Source organism: Engystomops pustulosus, chromosome 5 (genome assembly GCF_040894005.1).
Source record: "Engystomops pustulosus chromosome 5, aEngPut4.maternal, whole genome shotgun sequence".
Classification (NCBI taxonomy): Eukaryota; Metazoa; Chordata; class Amphibia; order Anura; family Leptodactylidae; genus Engystomops; species Engystomops pustulosus.
The window spans coordinates 108,891,356-108,914,471 of NC_092415.1; the positions used below are offsets into that span (position 1 = coordinate 108,891,356).

Here is a 23,116-nt window from a genome sequence, read left to right on the forward strand (position 1 = left end):
GCTTATGTGTGAGGTGATATGATAGATATAGATAGATATTTTTTGTTAACTTCTTCTATTTTGTTTTTTATATATGTAAGAGCAGTTACTTACAATCCCAGGCAACTCTGGGGTCTACAGCTAGTTGATTACAAATTCTAAAAGAAAGTGAAAAAATTATCTAAATATCAGATGTTTATGTTAAAGGGAACCTGTCATAAGGAGCCCTCATATATAATAGTGTACACATTGCCAAAGAGTTTTTATAGTAAAACTGTCTTTTTCCGAAAAAAAACATAAGTTGGTTGAAATTTTATGTTTCTATATGCAGAGCTGTGTCCCTAGTCCCATGAGAGTGGCCAGTGAGGAGCGGTTTCCCCGCCACCCAGCGGGGTGGATGCATCAATTTCAAATATAAACAGCCTCCAAAGTCCCCCATATCTCCACTTTCCCCCTCAGGGCATCATACATGTCTGCCCCACTCCTCACTGGCCACTCCCATACAGAATGGTAAAGTTTGAACCAACTTATCTTTTTTTGGGAAAAAGACAGTTTTACTATAAAAACTCTTTGGCAATGAATATACAATATACAACATTCTGTGGTCGCATGGTCCACTATTGACCACTCTTCACGACTGACGTAATTCTAGGTTCCCTTTACCTAAAATTCCCTGCATGTTTCCTACTGGAAAATGCTCCTGAAGAATACACACAGAGGCTATATCTCTCCTCTCTGTAACTACCACATGGGAAACATCCCCTCCCCAGCTTGTTTCAAGGGCGTGGGTGGCTGACATGCATCACTGCAACTACCCTTAACCTCTCTCTGGGCTTTTTTGGTCACTTGTCAGAAACATCCTCTGTGGTCCCCCGCAGATATAAGAAACTATTGTTTTGCATATCAGCAGTTGCCTGCAAAACCATATTACAAACTTGGCTGTGCTTAGTTACCCCATCACATTGTCTGTTTTTGGTAGAAACTGATTTCTTTTGAAACTTGGCACCTTATTATTGATATTTTATCTGCATATATGAGCATTAGGATTTATGAATATTCACGTGGATTGTTCTTGGAACAATCTTTCATATGACCCTGCCTCCGGGACACTCTCCCAACATCCCGCCACAAGTCCTAGCTGGTGCTGTGCTGCCGGTCAGATGGGTCTCTTTTGCATGTCCTCACATTTTCTCTCAACCTCCTTATTCCTCAACCCACCACTTGTCTGCCTGCAATTGTAAATCAAACACTATCCCCATTGGTTCAGGACTTTGCCAATGAAAGAAAGTTCTCCAATTTGAATCCCCTATTTATGTTTACACCCTTATTTTACAAAGATTTATTGCTGTGTTAGCTACTATAACTCTGTGGATGGCCATTGTAAAATTCCAGAGTGTGGACGGGGACTGTCTATTCAGACATTTCATGATCTGTCTATGCTGTGAGATGCTGTGTGCGGACAATGTGCTTGGATGATCAGGGTACAGGTTTATCTACACTTTCATTTAGCTTCTGTACATTTTACTAGTATCTGACACAGAAAAAGAGAGATAAGACAGATCAGAGATGAGACATGATGAGATGCATGTAACACATAATGACACACTTCAATTCTGCTACATCTGAGCTATAATGAACACTGTCAGCTCTACTATATCTAAGCTATACCATACACAGAGTGCTTCCCCCCTGGATAAAGACCTTATCTTGCCTGTAGCTTGTAGAGTAAGTCTGTGCATGATGCTGCTTGCCGTCAGGAAATGTCTGTGTATGAGCTTGTCTTGTAATGCAAGGGTGAGGGGGAGGAGGCAGAGAGGAGAAGCAGACAGAAGAAGCTATTCATTAGAAGAATTTGCCATGCCCGACCATAAAAATCAGAAGATTTACGGTCGGATCCAGGCACAACCAAAATTGTATACACCAGGACTTGTAGAGACAGGTTGAAATTATATCTGTGAAATGCTGTATTTTTGTAGATAACAGTGAATTAGAGAATAAGATATTTTGTTATCCTGAGTATATTTAAGCATCTTGTCTTTGTGGGAATACCCCATTCAGTAAGGACTACTACTCCTCCTCCCCATGCCTTATGCCTTTTTCTTTTTTCACCCGTAATGAAAAGTAAACAGTCTGTAGTTGAATATTGCTAGTAGTGTAGATTTGTACCGTGTTAGCCATGGAGAGCAGAAGAAGAGTGAAGAAATCAGGCGATACCTTTTTGAGGCTAACTGAGTATATTTGATGGGGAGCTTTCGAGAATACTAGTTCTCTTCGTCAGACATGATGTTATGCATGAAAAAATTCACAGCATTTTATACACACTAAACAGTGATCATCAAAGGATATTAAAAAAAAACTCTCAAACAACAGATTGATAAAAACAGGGACATCTTATTTACAACAGGATGGCAATAAAAACATTAAAAACCTATGAGGCGAGACACATGAGCCCTGGCTCTTATCTGCTTGTGGCCTTCAGGTCAGATGTAGGAGGTCATGAAGCTGGCATGAATGTTAAGACCACTTTGCAAGGTGTTGAATCTCCTCATTAATTTATACTCCCATTCTTTCCTTTCCCTCTGTGTCTTAAAATGTCCCATTAAAATAGTAATCTGCAAGTCTTCCATAGTGTGGTCCTCTCTGGAGAAATGTGCAGCCACTGGGAGATCGTTTCTTTCATTTTTAATATCAGCTCTGTGTGTGTTCATACGTTGATGGAGTCTCTGACCTGTTTCTCCAACATAAAGGCCTCTGGTTGGACACTGCTGACACATAATAAGGTAGACCACATTAGAGGACCTGCAGGAAAAGGTCTCCTTGATCTGATGTACCTGCTGTGATTGAAGTATAGGTACCTGGTCACCCGTGCAAATGTGCTGGCATGTTTTACACCTGCTTTGCAGGCAGGGTGAGGTACCATTTTCTGATTGGGGTCTCAGGGCACTCCGGACAACCAGTTGTTTCAGGTTTGGTGGTTGCCGGAAGGACAGGAGAGGAGGGACTGGAAATATTTCTTTTAATCTTGTGCCTTTATGCAGAATCGGTTGGAGTTCCTTGGCAATGTGACGTAGGATCTCCAGTTGTGGGCTGTAAGTGACTACTAGGGGTACTCTGGCCTCCTGTTGGGTCTCCTTATATGTGAGTAAATCATCTCTGTTGATGGCTGCTGCTTTACCTATTTGGTTATCAGTCACTTTTGGTCTGTAGCCCAACTGGAGAAATTCAGACCTGAGCTCCAGGAGGTGTTTTTCCAGGTCTTTCTTTTCTGAACATATACGGTTGTAGCATATGGCCTGGCTGTATATGATAGATTGTCTGGTCTCTTTGGGGTGGAAGCTGTTATTTCTCAGGTAGGCCTTTCTGTCTGTAGGTTTATGGAATATTGTTGTGGTTAAGTGGCTGTCTTTAATCTGTATGGTGGTATCCAGAAAGTGTATCTCCTTGTCTGAATAGCTTAGTTTCAGATTGATGGTGGGGTGAAAGTTGTTGTAGCCCTCATGGAATTGAATTAGGGCCTCCTCACCTGCAGTCCAGATGATCAGAATATCATCAATATAACGGAGATAGATCATGGGTTTTGTGGTGCATGTGGATAAGTAAGCACCTTCCAGTTCAGCCATAAAAAGATTGGCATACTGTGGTGCACACCTTGAACCCATCGATGTTCCCATACACTGTAGGTACAGATCCTCTCCAAATGAAAAATAGTTGTGGGCGAGCACAAATTGTATGAGATCTGAGACCAGTTCTGTTGGTAAGTTGTGCTCCTCCATGTGTGCCCGGCATGCTGCTATTCCATCTTTAAGGGGGATGTTAGTGTATAGAGATTCCACATCCATGGTGGCCAGAATTGTACCATCAGGAAGTGGGCCTACAGTCTTGAGTTTATTTAAAAGGTCAGTAGTGTGAGGGAATAGAATCCATTTTTTATTGTGTTCTCCCTACATGTGTCTTCTTCTTTGGCTCTATTGATAGAAAAGACTATGTACCATTTCCCACCATCCCCCCGAGTACACAGATCATTTTACACTGATAGCTCCTCTTGAAGGCTATTGGAATGTGGGTATGGTCAGTAGGCTCCTTTGTCTCAAGAACCTATAAAAACTGTCTGCAACCTAAATAAATTGGAATTCTCTCAAACATGTGAAGGTCTGAGTGATTCACCGAGCAGCTCGTACTATACAATGATTTGGAACCACACATCACATCGAGATATGGGGATATTTCCCTGACAAAACATGGCGCTCGAACAGCGACATGGGTTTGCATGACGGCTACCGAAGAATTTAGGGATCATCCTTTCAGGACAGACAGACCATGCAGCTGCACAAAAAGGTAAGAAGCTTTTTCTTACAAAATTGCTCTGTCGCTCCTTGTTTGGATTGTTCCACGTCCGGTGAGTTGCATGCCTATATTGCCCAGTCCAAAGAATCTTGTTAGTTTATTTGAAAACTCCATGTGATGTGTGGTAGTGTATATGGGTATTGTGTGAGTTTGAACATGTGTGTTTGATAGCGCTATTGTGATACTGTACTGTACTGGTTTTAAGAACGTAACATTCTAGGAATTGCCCCTACCTAAAGAGTCTCCTAGACGAGCAGCTTTTTGGATCGTAATTCGCTTGAGACAAAGTAGAATGAGTTTGGACAAACGGTTTAAAAAACGGTTTAAAAAAAAAAAAAGAAAAAAAAAATTTTAGAATTAGAAGTGGTTAAAACTGCCCTATGGAAGAGTGAGTGACAGCGAGTGTGTGCCGGCACTAGAGATATATAGAAAATTATGGGAAAAATTTGCTAGGTAGGATGAGAGGCAATTCAGAGGGAAAACCAGACGTACGGATCTTGAATGATAAAAAAAAGAGGCTGTAAAAGGATGTCAGAGAATGTTGGAAAAGGACAAGTATATCAAAAGATGGTTGTTTGTATGTTGGTAAATGGAAAGGTTCTTAAAAGAACAAAGGCTGGTTGCATGATAATGATATGATGGAAATTGCAAGTGGATAGAAGAAAGTTACAGAGGAAGTGACCAGAGGAGGTTATAAAGAAACAGCCATAGGAAATTGTGTGTTGTATGAGTGTTATGACGATGACGGACAAAAACGTTGGACAGACAAAAGACAACATTTAGAAAAGGTTCTGCCTCCACCCTAAAATGGTGGATGAATTGATGTATGGAAACAAAGAAACAGACTGGCGGAGACATGTGCATGCAATGTGGCACCTAGACCCAACCCCCACACTGGAATATATCCGGTCAAGACTAGATTTGAAAAGTGCGGGCTCTGCACAGAACAAAGACGTAGTCTTCAGATGTTTCTCCTGTAGGGGGCAGTAGACCAGTGGTATGGGGAATAATGCTTTGCCTAAAGATCTTTGGATTTGTACCCACAGTCCGCTCAGCTGTATTCAGCTGTATTGTTGTAACTTTAGAAGACAACTAAGATATAGTACCCAGGGAATAAATGTAGGAGACTGTGCCTGCTTATCTAAGAGTCACCTCTCAGAACTAAAAACCCAAAAACCTGGGTAGTAACATATTTGTTACGGATTTTGGTCTTCTGTGGGGAGAACTCCTGGACGGTTGTGCAGTCCCAATTGGGTTCCCTGAGCTGACCCTTGCCAGATACTGTAGATGTTCTGTGAGTTTATTCCATTATACAGTCCTGCAGATTATGGCAAAGATATAAATATGTGTTTTGTCTATATCATGTATAGTGCTAGTGGTACTTCATCAGTTACCAGATGTGAGGAAAGCACAGCACACAATTGTGGAGATTGTTCATTGTAGGCTTAGACCTGAGAAATCTTGTGATTTATGTTTAATAAAATCAGACATGTAGTGTAAAACTTTATAATACACCTAAAGTTTGAAGGGTGTGGTCAAAAGTTTTAGCAATTTGTGTAGGATGATGGAGGTTACAAATGGTGTGTTGGATTCCTTCTTTGTTCTCCTGCTATGCTGGGACACGTAGTACTACAGACACCACAGGGAGAAGGAGGGGGCTGCCTCCCCCCCTTGTCTCAGTGAACACAGGAGGGGGGGGAGGGGGGAGCACATGTTGGAATGTTAAGAGAAGAAAGGAACAATGAGAATGTGTGTTCATGATAACCCTCATGGCAGATTTTGGGATTGATTCGGTGCAACATCTGTAATTTTAATGTTTTAACCAAGAGTAAAACCTCCCTATGATCCCATACTATTAGTCCTATTCAGCAGCTATGACGGTGATTATTATTAGGAGCTTTTTAAGCAGAAGTTATAACATCCATAGAAGCCTCCTATGTCACTGTCTCTAGTGATGCTTCTGCCCAGTATGTGCCCCAGTATGACTGTATAGGTTATAATAAGACCTAAGGTTTTTGTATGCTGTATGTCTCCTATTATACAGCATTGATACATCGGCATTGGTCCCAAAACTGTGTTTTTTCTGGAATATATTGTTCACTTTCTATTGTTCTCATTTAAGTTTAAGCCAAGCACCTCAGAGGAGAGGAAACAGGCCGGAAGCTGCAGATCGTGTGTCACATGACAACCTGGACCCTTCTTGGTTTTGTATCCTACTGATGCCTATGTATAAAAAGCTTCTGTAGTAGTTTTGGATTATCCTGATAGTATTTCACCTCTTCATGACTAGAAACCTTGGTTATAATGTGCCCTCTTTATGATGTATTACATTGAATCCAGCTCCACTATTTTCGCTAGATTCAAAGGGGGGAGACATGAGGTAGACGGCTTGTATTTAAAATTTTCTATTATCTTAATGATAAATGAACCAGTTACCTTTTTGTAATGTCGAAACTGAATATATCACTAATCTGCATTTTGAGTTTTTTGTAGATGGCTTTAGAAACCAGGAATGAGGTTAATTCTACATCAGATGTGCAGTGGTCACACAACATGAGGTAACAAAAGCAGAACCACTCCTAACCTACCTGTCTGTACAGGTACTGATGGAGGGGTGTAAAGTGGCAGAGGGGAAGAATGTGAGTCTTGTGGGATTCCTTATGATTCCTAATATCATATAGTAAGTATATCAACAACTATGAGACTTTGAAATAGCTGATAGAGGCCTTAGTGTTACAATAAAGGTCCATCCTACAAGGTAAAACCTATAAAGCTCTAATACATGAAGTGACCATACTGGTTACTAGAAAGCCTAGGGGAAAGGAGCCTGGATCAGTACAGTCCGTGACCCTCGCTGGCCCAGTAGGGTTATCTATGCTCCTGTCTATATAGAAACGGGCTTCACAGGTGAGGAAGCAAGACTGGAGTAACACTGGGACCCCATGGATGGAGGGTGGACTATGGCAAAAAGGTGACAAGCAATGTCTGCCAAGGGCCCTTTACCCTATGATGGTTCAGTGCACCCACAGGGTGAGACACCAGTCTAACACTCTATATGCTCCGTGGTGGATAAGTATTGAGTATCACTTAGATTCACTTTTGCTACTGTCCATTTACACAAGTATGTTTATATATGCTTAGTACAATGTAGGGAGAGTAGTGAAAACCCTCATATATACACATCAACGTGTAGAAACTACAACGAGACTGCGACAGCTGAAGAAGAGAGCTGGACCCAGAGACTATATGCTCCGTGGTGGATAAGTATGGAGTATCACTTAGATTCACTTTTGCTACTGTCCATTTACACAAGTATGTTTATATATGCTTAGTACAATGTAGGGAGAGTAGTGAAAACCCTCATATATACACTTCCCTAAGGTTGTCCAGAGGTGTCATAGAGAATTGGTGGGGTGTCCAAAACCTGCAGATACATTTTTTTCTTAGGTGCATAACCAAGTATCTGTTTCAGTTCCAGAACCTAAAGTAGCTAGAGCAGAGGACCTGCACCCAGGTGATGAGATGGTCCTGATGCGACACCTGAGAGTCTTTTGAAAGTCATCCCAAGTACCTGTGACACATCAACGTGTAGAAACTACAACGAGACTGCGACAGCTGAAGAAGAGAGCTGGACCCAGAGACTGTTGAACAGCTCGATGCTGCTATGGACATTGTTACTCCTACCACTCCTACTACAGTGTGTGCGCCGCATAACATGTCTAATAGTACTCAGGGGTTGATAGGCTGACATGTATAAGGATATACACCAATAGGATGTAGAGACTCTACCCTTTACAATGGATTTACATTAATTGTGTTGTGATATAATGTTCAGGATGCTCAGGAGGGAAGCAGGTGAAGGGTTAGATAAGTCCTGGATGTGTGATTAGCACATGTCAATGTACCACCTGAGCAGTACCTGAAATTATTCACAAAAAGGGAGGAATTGTGAGGGAATAGAATCCATTTTTTATTGTGTTCTCCCTACATGTGTCTTCTTCTTTGGCTCTATTGATAGAAAAGACTATGTACCATTTCCCACCATCCCCCCGAGTACACAGATCATTTTACACTGATAGCTCCTCTTGAAGGCTATTGGATTATGGGTATGGTCAGTAGGCTCCTTTGTCTCAAGAACCTATAAAAACTGTCTGCAACCTAAATAAATTGGAATTCTCTCAAACATGTGAAGGTCTGAGTGATTCACCGAGCAGCTCGTACTATACAATGATTTGGAACCACACATCACATCGAGATATGTTGATATTTCCCTGACAGTAGTGTCCTGGATGTAGCTAGGAGTATTTCTGACCAGGGGTTTAAGGAGATTTTCCACCCAACCTGAGATACTTTCCGTCAAGGTGCCAATGCCAGAAATAATAGGCCTTCCTGTGTATCCTGTATCTTGGGGAGCATATAGAAGCAGCCTGGCCTGGGATCCTATGGGATGAGAAGGTGGACCTTGTGTTGCATCTCAGTTGAAAACTTCTTGGTCATATCAATAAGTTGCTTCTTATAGGCCTCTGTTGGATCACTCTCAAGTTTACTATAATGAATGGGGTTGGACAGCTGTCTGTTTGCTTCCTTGATATAGTCAGAAGTATTCATTATGACGTGCCAGCACATTCGCCCAGGTGACCAGGTACCTGTACCTCAATCACAGCAGGTACATCAGATCGAGGGGACCTTTTCCTGCAGGTCCTCTAATGTGGTCTACCTTATTATGTGTCAGCAGTGTCCAACCACAGGCCTTTATGTTGGAGAAACAGGTCAGAGACTCCATCAACGTATGAACACACACAGAGCTGATATTAAAAATAGCAGGTTCACTATAGAGGTGCCATAATACCTGGTCAAATCAGAGGTTATCGATCCACAAAATTTTAGCAAAGATTTTCTCTGAAGAGTCTTATGTACATGAAATGCTTAACCCCTTCCCGACGCGCGCCGTACTAGTGCAGAATAGTGCAGCAAAGGCTTACCGGTAACACCCGCAATCGGTGCTAGCACCGATCGCGGGTGTTACCGGTAAGCCTTTGGTTTACCGGTAACACCCGCGAAGCTGCCGGCGGCTTCAAAGAGATGGTGCCGCATGGCGATCCGTCACCATGGTAGCCCCGGGTGTTCCGAATACCCGAGGCTACTTTGTTTTAACCCATGCATTACAATGTGCTAATTGCACATTTTTTTTTTAAATGTATGAAAACATTATAAAACCTATACAAATTTGGTATCCACGTGATCGTACCGACCCAAAGAATAAAGTAGACATGTCATTTGGGACGCAGAGTGAAAGCTGTAAAATCGAAGCCCACAAGAAAACGTTGCAAATGTGGTTTTTCACCATTTTCACTGCATTTGGAATTTTTTTCCCGCTTCCCAGTACACGCCATGAAATATTAAATACCGTCACTATGAAGTGCAATTTGTTATGCAGAAAATAAGCCATAACACAGCTCTTTATGTGGAAAAATAAAAAAGTTATAGATTTTTGAAGTTGGTGAGTGAAAAATGGAAGTGAAAAAACTAAAAAAGGCCAAGTCGTTCAAATAATGACTAGGGCACCCTTGTAGGTATATTCTGTGCCCTCCTACACGGTGGTCTTGTCTCTGCTAACTTGCAATTCTGATCTGTTTTTATATGCATTTAATTACATGTTTCCTATGGTGTTGAAGAATAAAAAAAATTGCACATTCCAAGGGTCCTGATGGGGCTGGAACTCACTTACATAAGTGAGTTGAGTATATTAGACCCGTTTCTTCCAGCTCTGAGCGCAACTCGGAGGAGGAAACTGGGATGCCAGCAGCCACAGACAGTACTCACCTTCCGGCTCTCCACACGGATCATATTCTTCAATCTTCTACAGCATTAATCTGGGCAGAGCTAGGTCCGTGTGCTCTACCTACGTGTACATCACTTCTGCACTGCACATATGTAGCAATTGGATACTGTTTATAGGAACCAGGAATTGGTGCTTTGTTTCTGTATAAAGCTTGGTTCTAGTACTGTACTTATGTATTGGACTCCATACTGGTGCTGTATATATGTACTAAGCTTTGTTCTGGTGAAGTATATATGTAATTTGAAAAACACTACATTTTAATTAGTGGGGACACTGTATATGATATAATTAATTTGGGGGGAGTAATGTCTGAAGCTAATTTAGAGGGATAGTGCTGCATACACTATAATCCATACATAAATACATGTCTATAATACTTTTTATCTTATAATAGATTATTAGATATTATAATACATTTCACTGTATATATTTGAATGACCAGGTTTGTGTTTGAAATTTGCCCCAAACAACTGATAACCTAGAAACTTGCCCTAAGGTATATAATACCTATAAGAAGATTATTAGGGTGCTCCATGTATACAAGTGGGGAAAAAAAGCATTTAGTCAACCAACAATTGTGCAAGTTCTCCCACTTGAGAAAATGAGCCTGTAATTGCAATCTGGTTAGACCTCAAATATGAGAAACAAAATGTGAAAACAAATCCAGAAAATCACATTGTCTGATTTTTTAAAAAATTATTTGCAAATTATGGTGGAAAATTAGTATTTGGTCAATATCCAAAGTTCATCTCAATACATTGTAGTATTTCCATTGTGGGCAATGGCAGAGGTCAAACATTTTCTGTAAGTCTTTACAAGGTTGGCACACACTGTTATTGGCCCATTCCTCCATTCAGATATCCGCTAGAGCAGTGATGTTTTTGGACTGTCGCTGGGCAACAGACTTTCAACCCTCTCCAAAGGTTTTCTATGGGGTTGAAATCTGGAAACAGACTATGCCACTCCAGGACCTTGAAATGCTTTTACGAAGCCACTCCTTCGTTGCTCTGGTGGTGTGCTTTGGATCATTGTCATGCTGAAAGGCCCAACCATGTTTCTTCAACGATGCCCTTGCTGATGGAAGGAGGTTTGAACTCAAAATCTCACAATCTCACAGATCAGTCATCCTGGTCCCTTTGCAGACAAGCAGCCCCTCGTCATGATGTTGCCACCCCCATGCTTCACGGTAGCTATGGTGTTTTTTTTGGATGCAAATCAGCAATCATAGTTGAGTTCTACCTATGATGTCAATTACAGGCCTCTTTTTTTCCAAGTGGGAGAACTTGCACAATTGGTAGCTGACTAAATCCTTTTGTCCCCCCATTTTGAGCATTCTTTCAAAGTGCTTTAAATGTGTAAATGCTCCCTACCAGCAAAGAATAAACCTCAGTGTAGACTGAACCCATTTTGGCTTATGGACACGTACAGATTGGTTTTCTCTATCTGGCTTAAGTGATTTTTCACTGATGTCTTACTTAATCTGTTCTTTGTGTTCAGGTGTCTTTATGCATTTTCCACTGATATCCATAGGATAAGAACCACCATTCTGCAAAAAAGATTTTTTATGTATTGATTTTTTTATTTCTCTTCATATATAGCCAGTGTGTCTCTCAATTCTCATATTTTACAATGCTTATTTAAGGCGTTTGAGAGGTGCAGTTTCATGTGGCGGCTTCATATGGATTACACTACACAAGCAAAAGAGGTTTTGTAAAAACTGTTATTTATAAATCTATCATCTAGAAGCCACATAAGCTTCTTTCGTTCCATGCCCTGTGGTGTACTCAATGAGTAGTTTATGCATTATGCAGCTAACACCCATGTTAATCAAGGGTGTTAAAGTGGCAGCATCAAACGTGCTGCTGCCATCTTGGATCGAATGACGTTGGCTGGCTGCTATGTCAGCCAAGAACCCAATGGAGGGGGGTCGGTATACTGAAGCATGAAATTTATTTAACCCCTTATCACCGACACTAGTTTTCAGCTCAATGACCAGACTCGATTTTTCAAATCTGCCCTGTCTCACGATAATTGGTTATAACTTCGGAACGCTTTAACATATCTGGGTGATTTTGAGAATGTTTTCTCGTGACACATTGTACTTCATGTTAGTTATAAAATGTAAGTGATAAGTTTTGCGTTTCGTTCTGAAAAAAAGTGAAAATTTGGCAAAAGTTTGTAAAAATTCTTCATTTTCCAATTTTGAAATGTTCTGGTTTCCAGACAAGATGTAAAACTACCCAAAAAGTTTGATAATTAACATTTACAGAATATCTGCTTTATGTTGGGATGATATTTTATGCTTCCGGTCATTTTTCTAGGATGTTATGAGGCGCAGAACTTTAGGTGCGATTTTTCTCATTTTCATGAAAATTGCCAAAACTCACATTTTAAGGGAAAACTCAGCTTCAAAGTGACTTTGAGAGGCCTAAATAATAATAAAACCCCATAAATTACCCCACTATAGAAAGTTCACCCCTCAACATATGTAAAACAACTTCTATTAAGTCTATTAATCCTTTAAGTGTTTCACATGGGTTAAAAAATATGGACCTGCGATTTAGAAACTATAGAATTTTTTTGGAAAATACATTAATTTAGGCCAAAACTGACATTTTCAGAATAAATTACATGATGAAACGCACTGCAACGCTTGATGCCCAATTCCTCCCGAGTGTACTGATACCCCATATGTGGTGGTGGCTGCTGTACGGGCGCACGGCCAAATATAGAATGAATGGAGGCGCCATTCACAGCAAATTTGTATTGTCACATTGTACGACCCATGAATTTTTTTTTTTTTTTGGTAATGCGAACATATGAGGGCTTATTTTGTATGGGATGAGATACAATGTATAGATAATTTATTTTGGGAGTCTAAAGCTTATTCTTGAGATTTTATTAACTATTTCAAGGGGGACACAAACAAAATAATCAATTTTTATTTTGGATTGTTAGCATTTTTTTCCCCCTGCTCACCGTAATGTAAAAATAATATTTTATCTTTATTCTCTGGTTCACTACGATTGCGGTGATACTTCATTTATATAGTTTTTCTTATTTTTGCTTAATTTTCCTGAGCAAAACCAATGTTGGAGAAAATCGCATTGTTTTTACTATTGACAAATTTTCAGGGCCATAACTTCTGTATTTTTCTGTTGTCAGATCTGGTTGAGGGCTTATTTTTTGCGAAAACAGTTGTTCTTTTCAGTCGTATCATATTAGGGAACGTAACTTTTTTTGATCACTTTTTAGAACATTTTTTGTGATGGTGTTTGATGAAAAATTGTATATTATGGGAAGTTTTTCGAGTTTTTTTTTACGTAGTTCACCGAGCGGGTTCAATATTGATTTAGATTTATTGTACAGACGCGGACGCGGTGATACCAAATATGTACGTGTTTTTGTGTTTTATTTACTTTATTTGCATTTTATGTGTTACTGGGGAGATTATGGGACTTTTATTTATTTAATTATATTATAAAAAGATAATTTTTTTTTTTTTTTTTTTAACTTTTTTACATTTTCTACTTCTTGGCTTGAATAAGCGATCATCCGTATTGCAGTGTATAGTGTAAGTAACTGAGCATGCCACGCATGCTCAGTTACTTACAGCCGGGTCCTGCCAGGAGGCGGAACCCGGCACAGAGAGGAGCCGACAGCCTCTAGTCACTCGTCGGGACGAGGGGCAGCGGCAGGAGGGATCGGATCCCCCGGTAAGCTCACCGGGGGGTCCAATCCACGGGGGACACACTTGCACACCGCGGTCATGCTTGACCGCGGCGTGTAATGGGTTAAACACCCGGGATCAGAGTTTTTCCGATCCCGGGTGTTAGTGCCGGGTCTGGGCTGTGATATCACAGCCCGACACCGGCACCAGCAAGACCCGGTGTCCCGAAATCTTCTTCTGACGCGCCGCCGTAGAAAGGCGTTGCATCAGAAGAAGTACCCTTAATGACCGCCGTAGAAAGCCGATATGGCGGTCATTAAGGGGTTAAACCTTATAAAACCTATAGAAATTTGTTATCTCCATGATCATAACAACCCAGAAAATAAAGGAGAGGTGTCACTTGGAGCGTACAGTAAAAGCGGTAAAAAAGCCCACAAGAAAATGTCAAAAAGACAATTTCACCACATTTGTAATTTGTTTCCAGCTTTCCAGTGTATGGAAGCGAAATAAAAATGTAAAAAGTCCATCAGTAGAAGGAGTTAAAGTGAGCTGTAAAATGGCAACATAAAGTCAGGAGGGCTGAGAATTCAACAGACGTTAAAGGGGTTGTCCCCTTCAGAAAATATTTAGTTTGGGTAATGAAAAGTTATACAATTTTCCAATATACTTTCTGTATCAGTTCTACATTTACTCCGAGTGGATAGAAATCTGTCCATGGTCATGTGATGGACACACAGATGCACAAGCCGTTAATATCACAGAGAGTAATCAGTGTGATAATAATGTAATGTCCATCACATGACCAATGACCATGGACAGATTTCCATTCACTGGAAGTAAACGAATAAATAAAGTTGGAAATTGTGCCAAAGACGTAACTTATATGTCCTCACGGTGTGGCAACTGTATAGCCAGGGACATATATATCCTCCCTTCAGAGGGCTATAACATTGGCTCTGTGGCACCTAGAAACTTACTTTTTTTATATAATGGAATCTAAAATTGTGTTTCTAGGTGTAAGGGAATCTTTTCACTTTTAGGTCCCATGTACATGTGCTCATCACGGCAACTGTGAGGTAGCAACTCGCTAGGGGCTGCCATAAACATGCATAGCATGCGGGCATTGAGCACATTTTTGTCTCACCGCACTGTGTCGGAGACCGGCGGCCACTCTGCAAAACCTGCCCGGATTGCGGCACGGCCTCTAGTCTTCCCTGTGGAGAAGGGCACCCCCTCCTACTCCAGACAGCTTGCGGTAGGAACGAAAGTGAGCACAAGGCCTTAAACTGAGAATTTAGAGTGTGATTTTTATATATAAAAATCACTTCCAACGGCACTTTAACAGTTAATATCTAGTTTCCTGACACCCCCGTGCAGTGCCGTCATAGTGTCATAACATCATAGTGTGTACCGAATGTCAGCAAGCAGTTGATGTCATAATATGAGCGGGGGGACGTCAGAAGGTGAGAACACATTTTGTTTTTATAGTCCTGAGCCGAGTTAGGCTTTCCAGCACATTTTTTGTGGTGAAAAACTTGGCTTTTACTCTAGTATATACGGTACATTCAATATTCCCATGTAGCAGTATGTGTGCTCTTGGTCCCCCAGTTCGACGCGGCCTTAGATAAAAGTACAGTAAAAACCCCAGAGTATGACACCATACTGGAAACAAACACACAGATATTCCATTCATTGATTTTTCCACTGTTATACTGTTACACCATACTGTTTTGCCACTTCTAGTTTAGATGGGGGGGCATTTTAGGAGGTCTATTTGCTTCTCTTTACAATCGTAAATACTAAACTTGTGGTGTGCCCTGATGTAATTTAGTACAGTTTATACACTCACCGGCCACTTTATTAGGTACACCATGCTAGTAACGGGTTGGACCCCCTTTTGCCTTCAGAACTGCCTCAATTCTTCGTGGCATATATTCAACAAGGTGCTGGAAGCATTCCTCAGAGATTTTGGTCCATATTGACATGATGGCATCACAGTTGCCGCAGATTTGTCGGCTGCACATCCATGCGAATCTCCCGTTCCACCACATCCCAAAGATGCTCTATTGGATTGAGATCTGGTGACTGTGGAGGCCATTTCAGTACAGTGAACTCGTTGTCATGTTCAAGAAACCAGTCTGAGATGATTCCAGCTTTATGACATGGCGCATTATCCTGCTGAAAGTAGCCATCAGATGTTGGGTACATTGTGGTCATAAAGGGATGGACATGGTCAGCAACAATACTCAGGTAGGCTGTGGTATTGCAACGATGCTCAATTGGTACCAAGGGGCCCAAAGAGTGCCAAGAAAATATTCCCCACACCATGACACCACCACCACCAGCCTGAACCGTTGAAGGCAGGATGGATCCATGCTTTCATGTTGTTGACGCCAAATTCTGACCCTACCAGCCGAATGTTGCAGCAGAAATCGAGACTCATCAGAACAAGCAACGTTTTTCCAATCTTCTACTGTCCAATTTCGATGAGCTTGTGCAAATTGTAGCCTCAGTTTCCTGTTTTTAGCTGAAAGGAGTGGTACCCGGTGTGGTCTTCTGCTGCTGTAGCCCATCTGCCTCAAAGTTCGACGTACTGTGCGTTCAGAGATGCTCTTCTGCCTACCTTGGTTGTAACAGGAGGCGATTTGAGTCACTGTTGCCTTTCTATCAGCTCGAACCAGTCTACCTATTCTCCTCTGACCTCTGGCATCAACAAGGAATTTCCACCCACAGAACTGCCGCTCACTGGATGTTTTTTCTTTTTCGGACCATTCTCTGTAAACTTTAGAGCTGGTTGTGCGTGAAAATCCCAGTAGATCAGCAGTTTCTGAAATACTCAGACCAGCCCTTCTGGCACCAACAACCATGCCACGTTCAAAGGCACTCAAATCACCTTTCTTCCCCATACTGATGCTCGGTTTGAACTGCAGGAGATTGTCTTGACCATGTCTACATGCCTAAATGCACTTTGTTGCCGCCATGTGATTGGCTGATTAGAAATTTTGTGTTAACGAGCAGTTGGACAGGTGTACCTAATAAAGTGGCCGGTGAGTGTATATTCTACTCCCTGCCATAGACGGTTTTGCCCTAAACCTCTTACCAACATGTGACATATTAGTACATCACATCGGTTGTGGGTGTATGGAGAGAGTTTATAGACATATTGCAGCAAATACCCACCTGTAACAACCTTGAGCAGTTCCACCCTTTGATTGCCGGCGGCGGCACGTGTGTGTGTAACCATCTTGGCGCATCATCGGGAAGCGGCGATCTGTCATGGCATCTGTCGCCATGACAGCCTTGGGTGTTTGAAGGTTTGCTGATAATTTGTTACCAGGTGCCACATTGTTATAAATGATCAGTAAAATCCTTATACTGTAGTATGGCGGTATTTGGTAGGATCAACCAGGCAACTGAGCGTTAAAGTACCCTAGGTGGTCTAAAAAAAGGAAAAATAAATTCCGAAAAATTAAAATCACCCCGTTTTCCTTAGAACCAATATAAAAATAAAAACAGTAAAAATCATACACAGGTTCGGGTTTATATCACCACGTCCCAAAATGTCCAATCAAAATATAATGGTTATTCCCAGTGTTTACCTCTGTAAAGGAAAGTAGTGGCCAAATGTCCGAAACGACACTTTTGCCATTTTGTTACATAAATTAAATAAAAAATGTAATGAAAATTGATCAAAAGGTCAAAAAGTCCTCAAAATGGTAGCGATAAAACTGTCAGCTTAACTCGCAAAAAAATGACACCTTACAAAACTCTGTACACTGAAGTATGACAAAGTTATTAGCGCCATAAAATAACAAAATGAAGATTTTTTTGTACAGGTTTTAATTTTTTTTTAAACCTATATAAATTTAGTATTCCTGTGATCGTAACCAACCCAAAGAATATAGGAGACATGTCATTTGGCGCACACGGTGAAGCTGTAAAAACCAAGCCCACAAGAAGGGGCCAACAATGCATTTTTTTCACAAATACACTGCATTTGTAATTTGTTTCCAGCTTCCCAGTACACGGCATGAAAAATGAAATACTGTCACTGAAGTGCAATTTTGTTGCTCATTAAACAAACCCACACACAGCACTGTACATGGAAATATAAAAAAGTTAGATTTTTGAAATTGGGGAGGATCAAATAGAAACAAAAATCAAGAAAGGGTCTCGGTGAGAAGTGTGTGTGTGTGTGTGTGTGTGTGTGTGTGTGGGGGGGTTGCACAAAAAAAATCAATTAAAACAGTATTGAATTCAGATGAGTATGGGCTTACTCGCACTAGTCTGTTTGGGTTGTGAAACACAGACCATACATTGTGGCTGGAAAGAATTCCATAGTTATACATCATGCAAGGAGTCCCTGCTTCCTCAAGGAACCACAACATATTTGGGGAGATTTATCATATGTCTCTTATAGCAGAACTGTTCTAGTTGCCCATGGCAACCAATCAGGGCTAAGCTATTATTTTACCACAGCTGTTTATAAAATTAAAGCTGAGCTTCGATTGGTTTCTAGAACAGTTTTACCTGTTAAATCTCCCCCATTGTGTTCATATTTTTAGTATGGCACTGTTGTCCCACAGGGAAGAATGGAATCCTTCCATGATAGATATAGATATATATATATATATATATATATATCTATCTATATCTATATCTATGATGCCCTGACTTCCATCTTTGACCAGTGCTTGGTCAATGAAATACTGCCACCACACTGTCAGTGGTTCACAGACAAAGTATGGTCATATGTTTTTTTCCTAAGATGCAGCCAATGATGTCTGGCTATTTTTCCACTATATGACGTTATTCTTCAACTGTACACATTTTATTGACTATACAGAGGGGGGGGGGGGCTGCTGCATATCGCTCCCCACCTCCACTCTGCCACCTGAGACCAATCAGCATCTTAAACAATATTTCAACACACTTTGCACATATGTTTTATGTTTGTCATCAAGTTGCCAGAGATGAGTCAAGTGTAAAGTTGAGTGTTTTCACCTATATATATTTTTTTGTTTTCTATAATGTATTTGTTCGAAGACTTTTGCTTTATTGAAGATCGTTTATGTTAATGCAATACAGGCAGGTTACGTACAGGATAGGTTCTGTAGGTTTGTTCATAAGTTGAATTTAACTCTAGACAAATTTTTTTGGTCTCTGTGACAATTGATTTTTAAAAATTTTGGATTGTTGCAAGAACCAGGATTAACAATAAAGCATAGTTGCAGACACCTTTAATAACTCTTAGAGCTGTTTATAGTAGGTTAAGTACAGTAAATTACCAGTTACCAGAGGTCTGTTTGTAAGTCTGTAAGTCGGGTGTTCTTAAGTAGGGGACCGCCTGTATTGTAATATGTTAGCCACGCTATAAGTCTATAACATTGGGCTATTTGTGCTTATCACAGTATTTGATCTGGTGACATCTTTGTCTTCAATAAAAATGTATATTTTTGATACTAAACGCTGCAGGGAGAGCACTACTTCAGACACCCCTTATCGTTGGTTGTATAGTATCTAGAACCATGCTTTTCAGATCCCATCGGGCTTGTGGTTCTTTATACTACAGGGCTAGAAAGAGGGGGTCTTTCTAGTGCTTTGGATTTACTGGACCGAACCAACAGCTACTCAAATGAAATGCTACATACATACATTTCAGCAGTATGCTTTAGTAAATCCAGCACTCGCACAGAGACATTTTGTCGCAGCAAACCTGCTTGAGGATTTTTCCCCACTGTGCTGCTATGCTATATTTTATACACATTCTCAATGTTTGCTTCATAATGCATCAAATGGTAGGTTTCCTTTAAAAAGGACCTGTCACCCTTGAAAACGACACAAGGAGCTGCTTACTAAAGTACACTAGAATAGTACTGTATACTCACAGGACGATTCTTAAAAGGGAAAAGTGAAGTGACCTAACTAGTTTCCAAAATTTGTTATGATTCGGTTAACAAAACAGATCACTGTACATATTTATTGAAGAAAACAAAAAACTTAACATGTGCTAATACCTAGCCACAGACAGATACAATATTTTCCCGCCCAGTAAGAGGAATTTTCTCTGACGGAATAGGACCTCCGTGTACCTCAAAATATGAAACAACTTTACAGTATAAACAGTTTTTACATAAAACATAAGCAAAACTTATTTGCTTATAATAAAAATAAAATTCCTGGTCAGGTAAACATGTTAAGCTGATGTCTAATTTTCTATGTTCTCCTTTTACTGTCCATTGCAACCTGTGAAATAAAGAGAAACAACCGTGAACATATTAATTCACATGAACTTTCAATCAATATATTAAGCAATTCCATCATACATATCAATCTATATAATATTCTTGTTTAGATCCATTGTATAACAGTAAAATATATATACTATATATACACATGTCATCTTGGTACTTGTCAGAGTCTCCTTAGAGTCTCCTTTAATATTTGGATTGTGTATGCTTAACAGAACCGGAGAAGTCCACTCTTAAAGTTACAATCGGCAATAAAAAGCTGTACATACAAATCTACTTTTTAGTACAAATTTAGGGGGGGATATCTCTGGCTCCATATGCTATCCATATATCATATTAAAGGAGATATTCTCTTGTTTAATTTGACACTTGAATTGTGTTTCTAGATACCAGGGTTCAGGAGACACAGGCGTTTGAATTTGTCCACTGTCATGACAAAAAATGTCCTTTCTGCAATCTGTCACAGTAAAAGCTGCTGTATATTTATGTGGAACAGTACTTAAGGCATTAACCACTTTGTGTCTAAGCCATTTTAGACCTTTAGGACCAGGCCTGAATTTTAAAATTTGCCCTGTGTCATTCTAGGAGGTTATAGCTTTGTGAAGCTTTAACATATCCAGGGAATTTTGAGATTGTTTTCCCCTCACACAAGTAAAAGCAAAATTTTGATGATATCTTTTGTGGCAAAAATTTCAAAAAATTATTCATTTTCAAAGTTCAAAATCATAGCACCCAAGTAACTTTATAATTAACATTTCCGGAATGTCTGCTTTATATCGGCATAGGGTTTTATGCATCCTCTCTCTTTTCTAGGTTGTTAGGAGGTTCAGAATTGTGGGTGGAATTTTTCCCATTTTTATGAAAATCACCAAAACCTTTATTTAGAGGCACATGCTCAGGTCTAAGTGACTTTGAGAGGCCTAAACAGCAGTAACCCCCCATAAATCAAGCCATTTTAGAAGCTACTATGCGTAAAAAATCAACTTTAAGAAGTGTGTTAACCTTTTAGAAGCTACACAGGGGTTAAAACAAAATGGAGGTGTAATTTACAAGCTGTAATTTTTTTTTAGACAATATAGTAATTTTGGCCAAAAATTAAACCAAGTATTAAATGACGAAAAACTCCACAAAGTTTGATAACCAATTTCTCCCGAGTCAGAGGATGCCCCATATGTGGTGGTGACTGCTGCACGGGCATAGAAGGGAAGGTGGTGCCATTCAGCGCAGATCTGCAATGTCACATTTTACAGGCTATAAAATGTTTATTTTTTTTGTAATTTGGACATACGAGCAATTATTTTTTTATGGATGAGATCCACTTTTCAGGTACATCATTTACAGGGGGGCTCAATAGCTAATAATTATAATTAATTATTAACTCTTTCTTGGTGGTGGTTAAAAAAATCATTAATTTTTCTTTATGGTTTTTAGCATTTTTTTCCCCGGACGTTCACCATACCATAAAAATAATGTGTTATCTTTATTCGATTGGTCATCACGATTACGGCGATACCCCATTTATATGGCTTTTTTATGGTTAACTTGTTTTGCAGAACATAGAACTGATTTTGTGAGAAATTTGCTTGTTTTTGCATTGCCATGTAACAATGGGAAAAACATTTATATTTTTTTGTTTACAGAGCTGGTTTAGAGCTCTGTACAAGCTGTACTTTTCTTGGTATCATGTTGGGGTAAATTTTACTTTTTGATCACTTTTTATGCGGTCAAAATGTGAAAATTTAGTTTAGTGACAATTTTATTTTATTGGACGGGTTGTTACAGATGTTTTGATACCCAATATGTTGTGTTTTTTTGGTGATTTTCACTTTATGTTTTATTTCATTACTGCATGGGACGGGGACTTCAGGGGACTTTTATTCTTTTTTAATAATTTTTTTTAATTTCACTTATTTTTAAACTTTTTTTTTTACTGTTTTATTTTGTCCCAGGGTGGGACATGAACAAGTGATCACTTGTCATTTGATCACTTCTTCATTGTAATATACTGCAATACTAATGTATTGCAGTATATTACATAGTCAGCCTATGAATTCTGCACAGTGCACGATCCTAGCACGCAGCTACTACAGGCAGCCCTGGGGTTACCATGGTAACAATGGGCACCTCCGTGCCACACCGATGCACCATAGGGTTTAAACAGCCGGGATCGCGACTATCGCGTACCCGGCTGTTACTGCAGGATCCCATCTACCGTGTACAGCCAGGATCCCGCGGCGATCGCACGGGCGATCGCCATGTCGTGATTCTACGTCAAGGTGCGGGAACGACGCGCATCCTATAACGTAGAATCACTTCAAGGTACGGAAAGGGGTTGATCTTTAATCTGCACCTGGTGTTTTGCATTGTTATAAAATGACATCTACGTAAAACAGATACAGATAATGAATAGTTTAATCTATCAAAATCTTCCAAATTTTAAAACTTGCATCTAACTAGAACTATGAGCATAGGTGTAAATATTGGACCTTGGGTCCCCCCACTCAACTCCCTCTTTAACCCTCTAAAGACAAAGCCACTTTAGGGCTTTTGGACCAAGCTTAATTTTTTTAAAATCTGCCCTGGGTCACTGTATGTAGTTATAACCTTCAAATGCTTTAAAATATTCAGGTAAATGTTTTCTCATCACACATTGTACTTCAAATTAGTGGAAAAATTTGGATGATATCTATTGAGTTTAAATTATGAAAATATTTTCCTACATTTTTTTGCTGCCAGTGTAAGCACCACAGTTACCACTCAGCAATACTAGGAGAAGAATGTTTTGATACATCTGTTATAGTGACTGGTGGAGAGCTTATTACTGTGACCTTTACAATCAGAAAATAACCCATAACCTGTGTAGTGTAACCTCAATTTATATATTTTTATTTACTTTACTGAAGTTGTGACCTTTGCCGGAATTACCAGCAACCCCTTTTTAGTCCCCTAAAGATGAATTATGTACTACTACGTTACACATCAGCTGCGGGTGTTTGGAGAAGGCTCACGGGCTGAGCCCTCTCTATAGCC

The 23,116-nt window shown here is 40.0% G+C and overlaps 1 protein-coding gene across 3 annotated transcripts in view; it reads right to left on the reverse strand.

Annotated features, from left to right (window-relative positions):
- Positions 1-18,505: 18,505 nt before the first annotated feature.
- LOC140133141 (uncharacterized) overlaps positions 18,506-23,116 on the reverse strand; it is a 103,587-nt gene continuing 98,976 nt past the window's right edge. For 2 of the 3 annotated variants that reach the window (XM_072152896.1, XM_072152895.1), the window contains exon 23: positions 18,506-20,081. The gene's annotated coding sequence lies outside the window, so the exon portion shown is untranslated. The remainder of the gene's footprint in view (positions 20,082-23,116) is intronic. The other variant, XM_072152897.1, reaches the window with a different exon arrangement.